Genomic DNA, 14,762 nt, shown 5'->3' on the forward strand with positions numbered 1-14,762 from the left:
ACAATACTGTATGCCAAATAAATGCAAAAATGCCCCTCAAAAATTGCATCAAAAAAGTAGAAACTGAGTATTTCTGCTTTGGTTCTTTAGAGTTAAGACAAACCTAGTCAACAGACAACCATCAGACCGCTTAGTTACAATGTGGTTCACAGCACAGGCCCGGGTGAATCCACGCTGGTCAATTTTTGTCCAGTGTCACAGGAAAGTCAGTGAGGGACTTCATCCTAAACTCCTGAGCTTTATCAGCCCTCACTTGGATACAATGTTGAGCACCAGACTTAGCTCCAAGTTATTAGCCTTATTTCATTTTATTGCTTGGCTAACAGTGCAAGACAAGTTACATAAACTCATAATCCTTACATAAAATCATATTTATCAAAACCTTGTTTAACCTATCTGGGGCTAATCGGAGGACTCAAGTCCTCAAGTCAGACGTGAGGGCATGTCAGTAGATCTGTTAATGTGTTATGATTACCGGCGTAAACCTCAGACAGAGCAGACACAACAAACCGTCGTCAGCCTGTTTGCAATGGGCCAGAAATGTAAACAGACTGCGATAATGTAACGACAACTGCACAACATCGAGCCTTAAAGCGAAGGAGAGAGGCAGCTGGGCTAATTCGGGTTAGCCTCATGTGGACTTCTTGAGATCAGACAGCTCAATCCTCTTACTGCCATGTATGCTGCTCCATTGTGTCGTTAGCTAAGAGATATGTGCCAACACCTGTCACCAAGCCTATAACAGGCTCTTAGCTAAACTGTTCAAACTCTGCAAGTAACCGTCTCTACCACATCTCTAAGGTCAGAAAGTCTTCCCGCGCAGACACGTTGTAGAAACTGCAGGTCTGTTGTCTTTTGTGGAGACCAATCTGTTTCTGAGCAAGGAAAAGGAGGAGGCATTACATAAGCTTATCCAAAACTTTTTCCCCTCTTGCTTGCTTGCTTGCTTCCCTTTTTTATAACATGCTCAAAAGACAACCGAGTCTGGCCACCAGATTTATATTTCATGAAGCCATTTCCTGTTTCCTCTTCTCCGCAGTTTCATAACAGAAGGAAAACAGCTGTGCTCTCACGATTTAGGAAGAAAGAAAAGGAGAGGGTGGAGGAGGTGGGGGAAAGGCTGGAGAATGGGGAGCCATCTGTGCTTCATCTCCAAATGTCTTCCCAGTACAGTACAATTCTCATGGAGTCGGGCACAAGACACGGATACGTCATGCCAGATTCAACAGTAGGGCTCACGGTCACAAGGAAAACTCCTTAGACTGGGCTTTGACTTCATACCAAAGCACACATTACACAACAGATTTCCACAGCAAAGAGTTTTGTGTGTGTGTGTGTGTGTGTGTGAATAACTAGTTTCCAAGTGACTTCATCGGCATGGCAAGACAGTGAGGACCAGAGAAAAACAATGAATTTTTTTGCATCCACCCATTGAAACAACATTTGAAAATGAGTATCTGCAATCAGGTTGGATATAGCTGATCAAAAGCTATCAGCCATTCATCTTGGTCCTCTTAACAGTTGGGTTGTAAGAAAAAAAAAAAAAAAAATGACAACAGCACAGTTTAATCGAGCACAAGCCGAAATCTAGTTAAGCATCCTTTCACCCACGTCAGACCAAACACCAGACAACAAAGGCATTATGGGAACTTGAGAGGGGAGGCATTGCCCCCCTTCTTCGGTGTTATCTGAGTTGTCCCATCAGAATGCCAGACAAAAGGGATAGGGCCATGCCAGACGCCCATGTGGGCTGGAGACTTGAAAGAAAGACACAATGATAAGGCAGAACAGAATTGTATCTCACTGCTGCAGTAAATGCCCCTTTCTAGAACATTCCCTAGCAACATACTATGAGTCACTTTATGAGAGGCTGTGGAAGGGGCAAAGAAAGGAAAGCATGCAAAAACACGAATAAAAGAAAAACACATCCACGCATTGTGTAATAGCTCTGTTTTTGGGAAAATGAGGAAAAGACTTGCCACACAGAGTCTCTCACCAACAGCAGCTCTTTCCTGGTGTGACAGACATTTTCCATTCACGCACAAGGTGTATGAAAAAATGCAAGTGCAAGAGAGAGAAAATGTGAGAGAGAGAGACAGAGGGAAGGAAAGAAAAGACAGTCCAATAAACTGAGTCTCATGGAACAAATGAGATCAGTGAACAACCCAAAAAAAGGACCAACACCATGGACCTAATGCACATCATATTCAATAAAAAGCTTAGTAAAAACGAAGGCTGCCATTGAACCCACAGCTTTTCAAAATGGTAGAGATAGCAGGAAGTGCAGTTAGAGAACTAGGGCGCATTTAATCGTGCCAGGAGCAGAAGCAATTCATCTGTGCTTCGCTGGCAAAAGCGGCACTGTCACCTAAGCAGGGCGCAAGCCACTGACCTCGCTCTCTAATCTGAGATAAAGTGCTCGTATTAAAAAGAAGCCCCATACGTCTAGACTCCTCATGCCATAACACCCACTTTTCTTTAATTATTTAAAACCTCCTGGTAAGACTGTAATGGTTAAGCTTTGCCTGAGCCTAGACACCACCTGCTATAGAGTCCCCCTACGTCCACCCCCTACTACCTACAGCTCATCACGTCCCACTGGTGACACCAACTTACCACGAATATTGTCTTACACCCCTCTGCATCCCTCCTCCACCTCTCAATCCAGGCAGATTGAGTCATATCCCCTTGAAACAGGACCCAGCCCAAGGTTTAGTTCTTCATCATGCAGCGTTTGGTACATTATGTTCTCTCAGTATTTCGGACAGCTAACATAGCATAGCAGGCACTTTGCAATATAGATCTTTCTCTACAAATCTTGTATGCTTGGTATGCATGCTCAAACATACACAGAACATTTTATCAAAGCTTTAGATCCATCGTTCATCCTCATAATCCCGTTTCATCCCCATAATCAATGTTGTTTTATAGTCAAGCAGTTTCTCACTGGTGGTCTCTTGTCCACAGGGAGACCCTTGAAGGCATGTGGGGACCTCACACTGAGGCATGCTGGGATACCACATCTCAAAACAACTCATCTCAACCCATATCCTGAGGGGATGAGGAGAGGAGCATCTCACACGGTTCCGACTGAGCACATCAGAGCTTTTTTAGCATCACTACTGTTCATCCGTACTATTATAATAAGTTACAAACAACCATAGAGACAAAAGCTTGATTCTAAAGGGATGCTTTGCTTTCTACAGTCTACATTCTGAGATTGCAAATAACTTGTATTTGTACATTAGTGCATTACCCCTTTTTTGTAGGGGCAACTGAATACCATTTTGGTTTGTTACACACCCTAAACAAGACCCGATGTTCTTGTTTGCAATGCACGGTTAGGCAACTAAATAAGTTTAAGGAAAGAGTTAAGAAAATACAAACTTCCAATTACAACTTATTCACACATCCATTGTCAAAGCTACTAGCAGAAAGTGACAAAATCATGCAAAATATGGAAATTGTGCCATGTTGTGTCTCGTTGGAGAAAAAAAACAGAGACTCAAATAAGGCAGCCAACCAAATAGCAGAACAACAACAGCCCAAACTATCAATTTTGGATAAAAAAAATTCAAGTCTAGTCACCTCCTTTTTTTTAAACCTCAATTTTCCTCCATTTTGTGCTTTTGCTCTATGATCCAAACAACATGAATGGTGGGACAGCAAATGTTTCAGTGGCTTTTACAACAGACGCAAGTGGCGCAGAGCAAATAGCTCAGTCTCAAACACGTGTCAACCCGCCAAACACCAGACAAACTCTACATTTCCAAAGAGATAATGGAAATTATCGCAGTGGGAAACCATAAAGAAAGATTGATTAGTCTTGCTAGCTTTGGACTAGGCAGAAGAAACATCTAAACATAGTGCTGGGATAACAGAGAACATCATGTCAACATCACTATGATTATGTCTATGATTTAAGCATGAGGCTTCGGTGATTGCAGTACAAGTGAAGATAAAGGTATCCTTTGAAAACTGACTCACTAAATTGACACACACAAAAAACCTCGCCCTGAGGAACACACAACCTCTAGTGCATCATCTACACAAATGACACAGTGCCGTACATGTAAGTGGTTAATAAATGGAACAAAAAAACAGAAAACAAGAAAAGAAAAAAGACAAGAACAAAACGTGCTAGTGTTTGCAGTACCAACACACACACACACACACACACACACACACACACACACACACACACACACACACACACACACACACACACACACACACACACACACACACACACACACGTAGTACTATGAATATTTACAAAGTCTTAGGCCACCATGCAACCATTAGATTTGTTTTTAAAACTTTGCTAAAAAAAAACAAAGCTGGTGGTGGTGGCCTAAGACTTCTGCAGGGTATATTATAAGGAGGAAAATGTATTATATAGGCCACACACACACACACGTATGGCATATGGGTGATTCTTGTGAAATTAGACTTAAAACATTTTGATAAAAAATGTAAATGCAAAGTAAGAGTATCAAAATAAGAAGCAGACAGTTACAAACATCTCTTCGTGTACTATTTTGCAAATGATTTCAAATGACATCATTCAAACCAATTTTGTTGTTTTTTCAACATTTAAGGTGAAAAATGTCATTACCGCAATGTGTCCATGACTGGATTTGAGTTCTTCTTTGACATGGAAATTTATAATAAAAAAAATCTAAAAAATACAAAGCTTCAGTGCATGTTATACTATAAACATTTACAGTAAAGAAACATGTGGTATTTGGTGATCATTGGTAAATGAGGAGACAATACTACAGAATATAAATGTGTTCAAGACCAATTTTCTCATCCTCCGCAACAATTTTTAATCATTGTTAAGCCCTCAAGGAACTAACATTTTCAAAAAAAAAAAAAAATGTTGGAAGGGACATAATTGACTGTGACACTCAAGATGGCTACCAGGTAAGCAGTTCTTATTTTTTCTCTCCAGATAAAAGTAGAAATTGTGTTTGTCATAGTACCTAGACAACTTTTTAGTTCTCATTACCGAAACATGTATGTAAATGCATATATTTAATGTAATATCATGTTATGGTAATGACAATTTTTGATAATGATAATCTAAAATAATAGGGATGCACCGATACCACTTTTTTGGAATACGAGTACGAGTACGAGTACTTGCATTTCAGTACTTGCCGATACCGATACCGAGTACTTAATAAAAAAACATGATTTAAATTTACAGGTAACAGCTTTAGTCATATAATTTAACAAAAAAACAAAGGACTACTTTTCCAGTTTGATGTAAACTCTGCCTCTTTGGACAACACAAGAGGCATTAACCCCTTACACGCCGCTCAAACATAGACATTTCTCAGACCGTGGTATCGATTCCAGGTATCGGGGGACTTTTAACGAGTACGAGTACTTTAGTTAATGTGGTATCGAGGCCGATACCCGATACCAGTATCGGTATCGGTGCATCCCTATAAAATAAGTAAATAATTTTATAGGAAATATTTTTTAAATCCTCTAAAAATAATGGTTATAGTAAATTCAGACCTTAATCTTATATATGCAACAAAAATTTTTTTTTTATTTTACTAATGCTGGATACCTTCTAAATCGTGATTTCGTGACAATTACCCATATATATTATATAATTATATTTGGTACTACTGTTGCTCCTGTGAGCAGTGTGAATAACATTGCTTTAAAGCATTCACTACATTCACAATATAGTCTTTACATAAAACATGATACATTTTCATGAGCAAGAGATGTTTTTCTTAATAGGACTGTATCCCTTTGAATTGAACTGTGTATATGACTAACATTCCTAACATTAAGGTCAGACCATTGCTCTTATGACCGACATATTACGTACTAGAGGTGAGTTTTACTCGTATTAAGCAATTGCAGAGTGTTTACTTCAGACACGGCTTATAGATAAATCTAATATCTATTATAAAACAACCAGCACCACATGTAATACAGTCTCTTGTGACTGACTCAGTGTCTGCAATGCAGCGAGCACAAATTTGATTTCTACCTCCAACAACACAGCTAACACATGCATATTTCAAACATTTGGTAACTTTATTTACAGGCGTAATATCTTCAAACAGACCAGCTGCTGTCTACATACTAATAAAACAATCCTCCCCCACTCTCTTGGTTTGGGGTCAGGTGCAAAAAGGGGCGACCACCATAATCTGGTCTCACTTTGACAGACTTTTAAATCAGGGTCATGTCACATCCCTCCCCCAATATCAGACACCAGCCACACAACAACAAAGCTTATTATGACATAAAATGAAAATGCTAATTTAAGCTCTTAGTTTGTGCCAACATCTAGAAGAGTTCCTACATGAGATTTGGTTATAAAATGAAGCAACATCATGAATAACAAAATGAGTTTAATGGACTTTTTAATTTGGCCATTAATTATCCAAACATTTAGTTGTACTTGTTCGCGACTTAAATTAGCAAGAGAGCAAACGTCTCTGGTTGAAACTACAGAGTTGTTAAGTTTGATTCATTACATTAATCAGTTCAAACTGTTCATTTCAGTAAATTAGTTTAAAACTTTGCATTATGCATCATAATCCAAAAAAGTTCCAAGTTCCTGCATGGTTGTTTATTTACATGCTTAAAAAGTTTTCATTTATTTAATACCCATGTAATATGTTGTCATAGTAGTGCATTTGAACAATATTGTTTCTAGGTCTGGGCGGTATATAGAGTATTGGTAATATATCAGTATTTTTTCCCATTGGGATACGGGATGAGACAACACCGTCTATATCTGTATGGTCTAATATGATCTTCCTCCATTACAACAGAAGCTTTGCCAGAAATGTAGACTGAGGTCAGACGTAAGCTTTCCAACCAGATTGCATGTTGTGCAGCTGTGTATTTTCAAAAAAGATGTGTATAGCACATTCTCTCTGCACTTCCTCTTCAATCATTAAACACATGTATTAAAAATTAAAAAAATTGAAATTAAAAGCTGGTTGCACAACAATTCCTTAAAAATGAATACTGATAAAACGTAGGTCATAGTAGTTAGTTCATCACCTATTTTAAAAAGCCCCTTACAAAGTTTACTCATTAATGGGGTCATGCTTACTCAAACACATCATATAAATGTTCTGGGATCGCTCCCATAAAGAGGACCTATGGGCGGTAGATCATTTAAAACTGTGGCACTGAATTCCCTTAGCCTGGTATAACCAGACTCTCGTACATTCATTTCATTTGTACAGAGAGTCTGGCCACGCTCCATTGCAAAGCGTCACTTCCGTTAAGGAGGGTCCATTGTTGAAGTTTAAAACTATTGGATCTGCCCAGAGTCACTCAGGATCTGCCAAAGCCAATCGCTAACATGTGGTCGTGACGTATATCATGCACCGAAACCGTCCGGATACAACAAGTCAGAATAATCAGACAAACAAAAGTTAGCAAACCTGGTTCTTGCTCCGGCTTTAACTTCTGTATATTCGGCAGTTTTGCAACAACGCACCGAATAGCTTTTCTCACGTCTTTCTCCGCTGCCATTACTGAACTACAACTCAAACTGACGCACGACCTCAACGTCATCGTTCTTAGCAACCCCCATCTGTTCGCTGATTGGTCCTGCAGATTTTTGCAGGAGAAAACGAAACTCTATAGAGCCATCCCAGACGTACTGCTGAAGCGAAATGAAAAATAAGCGGAAGCACGTAGGAGGGCGGAGCCAGGCTAGAATTCCCTCCCACTAACCATCACACCGTGTATTATCACTTATGTCTATCCATGTATATTCATGCTCTGTGTTGATCTGTACTACGTCTGTGGTGTATTCCAGAAAGCGGGGTTAACTTGGCATCAGCGAAACTCTAAATTGCGGTTGATTAACCTAAAACCTGCTTACCCTGATCATATCGGTTCTATGGGCACCTGATGGAAGTTAAGCGTCCTACACCGTACGCGCAATGTTGTAGGATGGTGAATGTGATTTTACCAAGTAGGATGTGATCCTGGATCAACAGCATTGTTGGTCCTGGATCAACATTTTCATTAACCAATCAGATAGCAGGATTAGTATTTGTGTGTGTTAGATTTAGGTTTTGTATTGGGTTAGAGGCTTTTAAGAAATACTCCTCAAACTATTATTTCACACTAATTTGAGGGTTTAAAAGTGGTTAGGGTTTGAGTTAAGGGTAAGTTGGGGTATCTTTGATTAAAACGTAAAATTTTTACTTGGTGAAATCACGGCGACCGTTGTAGGATACGCGTCAGTTTTCATATATACTTCTGCGTCGTCGTCCGCGTCGAGTGCAAACACACGCGCAAACCGCTGGTAGTAACCAAAGTAGCAGCGCGACCGTCAATGAAGAAGCAGCTTGGCTAGTTTAACTGGTAGCGTTAATGCACGCAAATGGAGAATATATAAAGACGTTTTTAATTTCCAACAAATGTATGTCACATAACCAGCTTTCTGGAATACCACCCTGCTCTTTTTGATACCTGACTATGTCCTGATGATATCCTGATGCCTTTTTTTTGTGACTGACTTTATGATTGATTTTTCAATCATCTGACTTAAAGTATAAAAATAATATCAATACATACATACATTTAAACAATTTTAAGATAGTAATGTTAGGCTCCCATGAGTCAAAACAAGATTTATAATGAACAATGTTAATTTTGTAAACACTTCTTATTGTGCACTGTGTAATATATACCCCACATATTTAAAATTATTTAAATGTTTCTTTGTGTTGTTGAGGCTATAAATTACATCAGAGTCCCAGCTGAAAAGCAAGGTTTATTCTAAGTAAAAAGCCAGAACAAAGAAGATTGTTTTTATATTTAAATCAGGCAGACTGCACTCCACATGGACAGACACAATGAATAAGAGCGGGGCTAAGGGTTACCGCGACGACTTTCTGACCTTTGAACCCCGAGAGAATAAAGCAGGGGGCAGGAGGGGTGATGTCTGGGAGCAGAACCCAGTGCATACACGCCTGATGAGAGGGGATGGGTGTGAGACACACAGTCTGATAACATCACGTCTGATCTGACTCTGTTGCGTCTGCTGTCTGCTCGACCGTCTCTCTCGATCAGAGCACCAATGCACCATTTTGCAACAACAACAAAAACAGCGGAAGGGAGACCAGACACTGTGTGTTATACAGAAAAATCGTTTACATTCCTGGGTAAAAACTAAACAGTGACACTGCTGTAGATGTGTCTGCAATCTGCTGAGACTGTTTTGAAAACCACAAGGAGGATTTTTATACATCCCTGTCTATGTTTTTTTCTCTATAAACTTCATACAACGCTATTCTTAGGTATTCTCCTTACAGCTAACGGACATCCATATAACTAATGTGAAACAAACTAAATACATTTTGGTGAAAAACATTTTTTACATTAACATTGAATGTTACAACTTACAGTTTATTATAACAGCATACATTTGTTGCTTTGTTTTGTGACTGTTAGATTTAAGTAAAAACCTATTTTTGTGCATTAGCACTGAATTGTAATGTTTGCTCATTATTGATCACAGAGTTGTGTGCCATACTACAAGAAACAGCCTTTTAAAACAAAACCTGACATTAGACACAAGCCTGGTTCTCTTGTTTCACAAAAGCCAAACACAGACGAGAGACATCCCCATCAGACGGCATAAATACATACATAAGTTTGTCCAGATACGACTTGGCCAGACCCATACAAACACACAACTCCCCGCAGGGCACGCAACCTTCCGACGTGACTACCGATCTCCTCTGAGATGGGTCCCTGGGGGCCATTGGTGAATCCCAGGGAGAGGGTGGGGGGCCCAGACACAAAGGAACGGACCATGGCCAATGTCAAGGCTGGCTGACTGCTGCGGGGTGAGGCTCAGCTGCTGCTGTCAGAGGGCAAAGCTTATCGCTGGCAGGGGTAAAGGGTGGCACTCCACCCCACAGGCTGCTCCCTTCTTTCTGGCTTCCAAAGACACCCAAGAATACCATGGCGAAACAACCCAACACCACTAAAACGCAAGAAGGGTGGGTTCTTGGCTATCCAGTCACTGTTGGGGAGTAAAAGTAGCTAAAAGTAGCAATGATATAGTGACAGTACATTAGATGTTTTGGCTTATATTAACTATTCCTTTTTTCAGCAGGTAGCATTTTATGGCAACAAAAGGCTACATTACAGTGCCCTAAAGCGCTGTAAAATGGTATTTATTTTAATTCACGTTCACATTAAAGAAACGATTCACGTGTCTTCTTGGTATTTTCATTTTTAGACAAACATTTTAGTTAAGGTACAAGTATAGTCCCGTTTTACGTATTCACAAGGTTCCACATACAGTGTATGACACAAATTTCGTCATTAGAATAGTAGCCCAGCAGATGCATCGCATTTTCTCGCAATGCTCATGCGTCAAACGTCGGTGTACACGTACGAGGTACACTCACACCCCATTCAGACAGCCAGCGACCAGTAGTAGCAGAGCGACGCATTCTCATTCATTTCAATGGAAACCGGGGCGTGAGCGGAAGTGACCGTTGGCGACCATATGTGCGTGTCCAGCGACGCGAGAAAGATAAGAAAAGTTTAACTTTATGCAAGTGTCCAGCGAATTTCAGGAGCGACTACCAATGAGAACGAAGCAGTGGAGTTCACGTCATCCTTCTCTCGTCAGTTACTGGCGTGGATGGTACTCACTTGTTTATGACACGCAGATTTAGAAACGCCTCATTGAAAGAGACGGGCGACACACGGCAATAACATCGCTGGCTGTCTGAATGCGGCTTTAAAAGTACAGTACACGTACGATATATACTATACTATGCTTTGCAAGGCTGTGCGTTAGATTGTGCACGTACGTTTGGTGCACGTACGTTTGCGTGCACGTACGTTTGCGTGCTCTAAGTTTGCGTACACGTAAAAAACTGACTATACACCAAGCTTAAAACACTGCTGTTTCGATATTAGTTATACAAATTACTGTATCCTATTTTTGTTGAATTTAGAGCTAATTAAATTGCAATATAAAAGATCACCCGTTAAACCCTTTCAGTGTAGCTAGCTACTTTTTGTTGATAGCTTCTTGTCTTGCTTACTACTTTGTGGTACTTTGTAGTTAAACTACTTTAATAATGAGTAGCTTGTAACCCAACATCGGCAGTCGCAGAGACAGACATTTTTAAGTGGACACATTGCATTAACAGACTGTCATTATCTTGGTGAAGTGGATCTTTGAGACCTTTAATAATTGGACGCAAATGGAATGGTATTAGCGCGTTTCATTTTAGTAGCATTGTAAATGATAAATCTGGTTTCCCTTCCGCAGGCTGACCTCCCCCATGAGTCTTAAAACCCCTTTGACTTTACACCCAGCGCACACACCCCCTATTCGGTGTGGGAGCAGGCCGTACGAAAATTAGCAGGGGGGGTGACAGCTGACCTCCGGCATGACCTCATCACACTCACTCGCAGACGTGCACACAAATCCCCCCTCCCCTGTGAGCTCATATATTTGGTGCATTTCATTATTTCAAGGAGCTCAGTTATGGCCGGGGTGGGCCTGTAAAGTCCAACTTTGATTGCCTTGCCTGGGGTTACAGGGGCAGGAGAGTGACCTTGAGGCAACCCTGGAGCAGTGCGTGAGAGGAAGAGTCGAGCAGTGCATGCAAATTCTATTGGATCGAGTGCTAGGGCCCAAAGGGCTGTTTGACTGACACCTCTCTAACAAGGCAATTACGGATGCCTCCGATGCGTTCGCGCACTTCACAAAGTGCTCGTCGCACAAACACTTATGCACAACAATGTGAATCAGTACCGCATTTCCAGCAACGTCACTTAGCTAATAACTGACTGTAATAATAAATGTAAGAAAAATAAATGCAAGCCCACGTTATCAGCATTAGTCAGACACAATACTATCTGGTCAAACGGTACTCCGGTTTCAAAACTACCATAGTTATCTAGCTTCTCCCTACCACTTTATACTATTCTTACATAAAACATAACAAACTGAAAACGACTGCTCCAACCCTACAAAAACAAAGAATAAAGATATTCAAAAATAACATCCTCCCATGCTAAAAACTTTATATAGCAAGTTTATAGAGGCGTTATTTGCAATAAATAGTTAACCGCACAGACAGGACCTCTGGCCTCCGACAATAAACACTCGACTCCTGTGTCCCGTCTCAGGCCTCACCCTGCAGCCCGTGCCAAGCTTCGGGCCGCCAGTGGAAAATAAAAAAGGTGCCAAATTGATGCAGAGATCAGATATTGACGAGGATGGTGTTTTTGTCCCTCGCGTATTTGTTACAGCGCACTGGTGTGCTGAATGCCAGTATAATATCCTGTTTCCCCATTCTGGTGCTTGACTTTGGCCGCTGCCCCGTCGGAAATGGATTACACTAACCCAGTGTGCAGACCGAAGATGCAATAGTCGTGTATTTCTTCTTGCATGCAGCACAGTAAACCATGGTGCTGTTCCACACGGCACCCTAATAATAGCAGAGTTCTGTTTTAAATGGCCGTATGCGTTGAAGCCGATAAGATAAGGAGCCTTTAGATTGCAAAACCTCAGATCTAGAGCGTGCCTAAAACATCAGACAGGACGATGAGGCTAGATCGGGAAAAGGGGAACAATGGAGGAGACCTAACATGCACACTCATGGAACTGCAAGATAATGTGTCCACTTGAGGTAAGCCAATGCTGATGCTTATACGACGCTGATTATGTTGGTGGGTTTTGGAAGATGTGTGTCCTTTGTGAGTGTCTGCTGTGTCACCGACTCCCCCAGTTTCTAATCCTTGCTGGATCACGGGCCCTGAACACAGCCAGCACTGCAGTAAAATGTGAGTGCCAAGTCACTAGGCATTCCACTGTCTGCACGTCCCGTCCTGAACACCACGGCACAGACACAAAAACCCACAAACTCACACACAACCATCGAAAGCATGTCAATGTCAAATTTCATCCAAAAATCAAAGTAAGACATTTTTATTCTGCTTATTTTAAGGACTTTGCTTTGCAAAAACATAATTTTCATGAGAATTAAATGATATTCAATTACAGTAATGTGATAATATTTATAGAGGTTGGTATACTGTCCCATGCTTGTTTTAATTAATTGTATTGCAATACTTTTTACTGTATTGTAGTAATAATGATGTATTCACTGTTGAGAATAAATGGAATTTTAAAAAATCTTAACATGTTGCAGTAATACAAATTTGGCATTAAAATGTGCACTTTACAGTAAGATTGTACTTGTTGACATTACTTAATGCATTAGCTAACATGAAGCAATAAGAAATACCATTTTTCAACATTTCATCTTTGTTAATGCTAATACAGTTATTCGTGTTAGTTCATGGTGCATTAACTAATGTTACCAGTTACAACTTTCGATTTATTACTATGTATTAGTAAATGCTGAAAATAACATGACCGAAGAATAATAAATGTTAGCTAATGCATTTAAATGCATTTAAAGTGACTCAAAATCCCCCCACTAAAATCAAATTGGTCCTATTTGTCATGTTTTTATACAGAAAAATACTATTTCCTTGTTTTGTATGATATTGAGCTTAAATGTGACCCGCATGTTTTCATGAGACCCCTGCATCTACACAGAACCCTTTTAATATCCATTTTACATTTAACTCTTTTCTCAAATTCTCATTTATGTAGGATTCACTAGCTACAGGACCTATGCATCACACGTCATGCAATACAAAAAGCAATTCAAGTTCATGGGCATAAGAAAAGTTTCTGGGCCAGGACATCAGCATCGACTACCAGGGGCCTTTCAGAAAAGAGGTCGGCTCTTCGTATAAAGGGTTTACTTTTAATAATTCATCCCATTTGGAGCAGAAATAGCCCAGTGCTTATTATGACAGGCCCTTTTGTCCTCCATAGATTCAGACAGCTCCAGGTCTAGGCTGGACTTGAGTAAGACAGTCTGGTCTGATGTGAGGGAAGGGTTGACTGACTGGCTGCCTGTACTCCAGACTGCAGTAGACCCATTTCCAGCAAGACATGGCTATATAGAGCTTTGAGATCTTCGGTTACAGTTCAGTCTAACAACAATACGTAATCGCAAGCAGGTCCAAAGTAAGGGCGCATTAAGTCTAGTTCTCATGTAACATGACACTAATGTAAAATGTGATCAAATTGTGTTTTAACGGTGGGAATGAGTGCATCTGATCAACTATAGAGGTGTGTTTGTCTGGGAATACAGCAGAAAAGGCAGAGTTGAGGAAAAATGTGCGCAGCCCCCACAACAACCAGCAAAATTCAACTAATGCATAGAGTTGTGTTTCAAAGCCATCATAAGAATTTACGCGCATTATTATTATTTTATTTAATCGACCAAGTCTTTTAAATACAGCGAGAACGCATGCGTTTTTAACAAATAAATCACATTTTTGGGGGAGCTTGACGAATACTTTAATACGCCACAGACAAATTGGGTGTGCAAGTGAGATACTGACAAATAACGGTCAAATATTTTAATAATTCAGCGTGGGAATGTTATATATATATACATACGTGTAGACGTCTCGTTTGTCATAAAAAGCATAAAGACTTCAAAACAGGAATATTATCAAAACGCGTTGGAAATAAAACCAAACGCTTTAATTAATCTATTCGCGGGCACGCGCGAATCAAACGCGACCGTTTCAACGATTCGTTTCATTCGCGCGCGTGCAATACCGCTTCAAATTAGTAGCGAATTCGAAAACGTTTAGGAAAAATCCCACCAAACCCGCCCTACTTA

The 14,762-nt window shown here is 40.3% G+C and overlaps 1 protein-coding gene and 1 long non-coding RNA gene across 4 annotated transcripts in view; one reads left to right on the forward strand and one right to left on the reverse strand.

The window, feature by feature from the left end:
• The window catches only part of ldlrad4a (low density lipoprotein receptor class A domain containing 4a), a 105,745-nt gene that overhangs the window by 7,857 nt on the left and 83,126 nt on the right, over positions 1–14,762 (reverse strand). The window lies entirely within an intron of this gene.
• On the forward strand, positions 12,321–14,756 carry LOC135782687 (uncharacterized). Of its 2 annotated transcripts, XR_010545464.2 has the most exons (4): positions 12,321–12,680; positions 12,780–12,968; positions 13,673–13,801; positions 13,901–14,756. It is a non-coding gene; the product is annotated as an uncharacterized lncRNA (long non-coding RNA). The 2 variants fall into 2 exon arrangements; XR_010545463.2 differs by having other exon boundaries at positions 12,321–12,968.

The sequence above is a fragment of the Paramisgurnus dabryanus genome, chromosome 19 (genome assembly GCF_030506205.2).
Source record: "Paramisgurnus dabryanus chromosome 19, PD_genome_1.1, whole genome shotgun sequence".
Classification (NCBI taxonomy): domain Eukaryota; kingdom Metazoa; phylum Chordata; class Actinopteri; order Cypriniformes; family Cobitidae; genus Paramisgurnus; species Paramisgurnus dabryanus.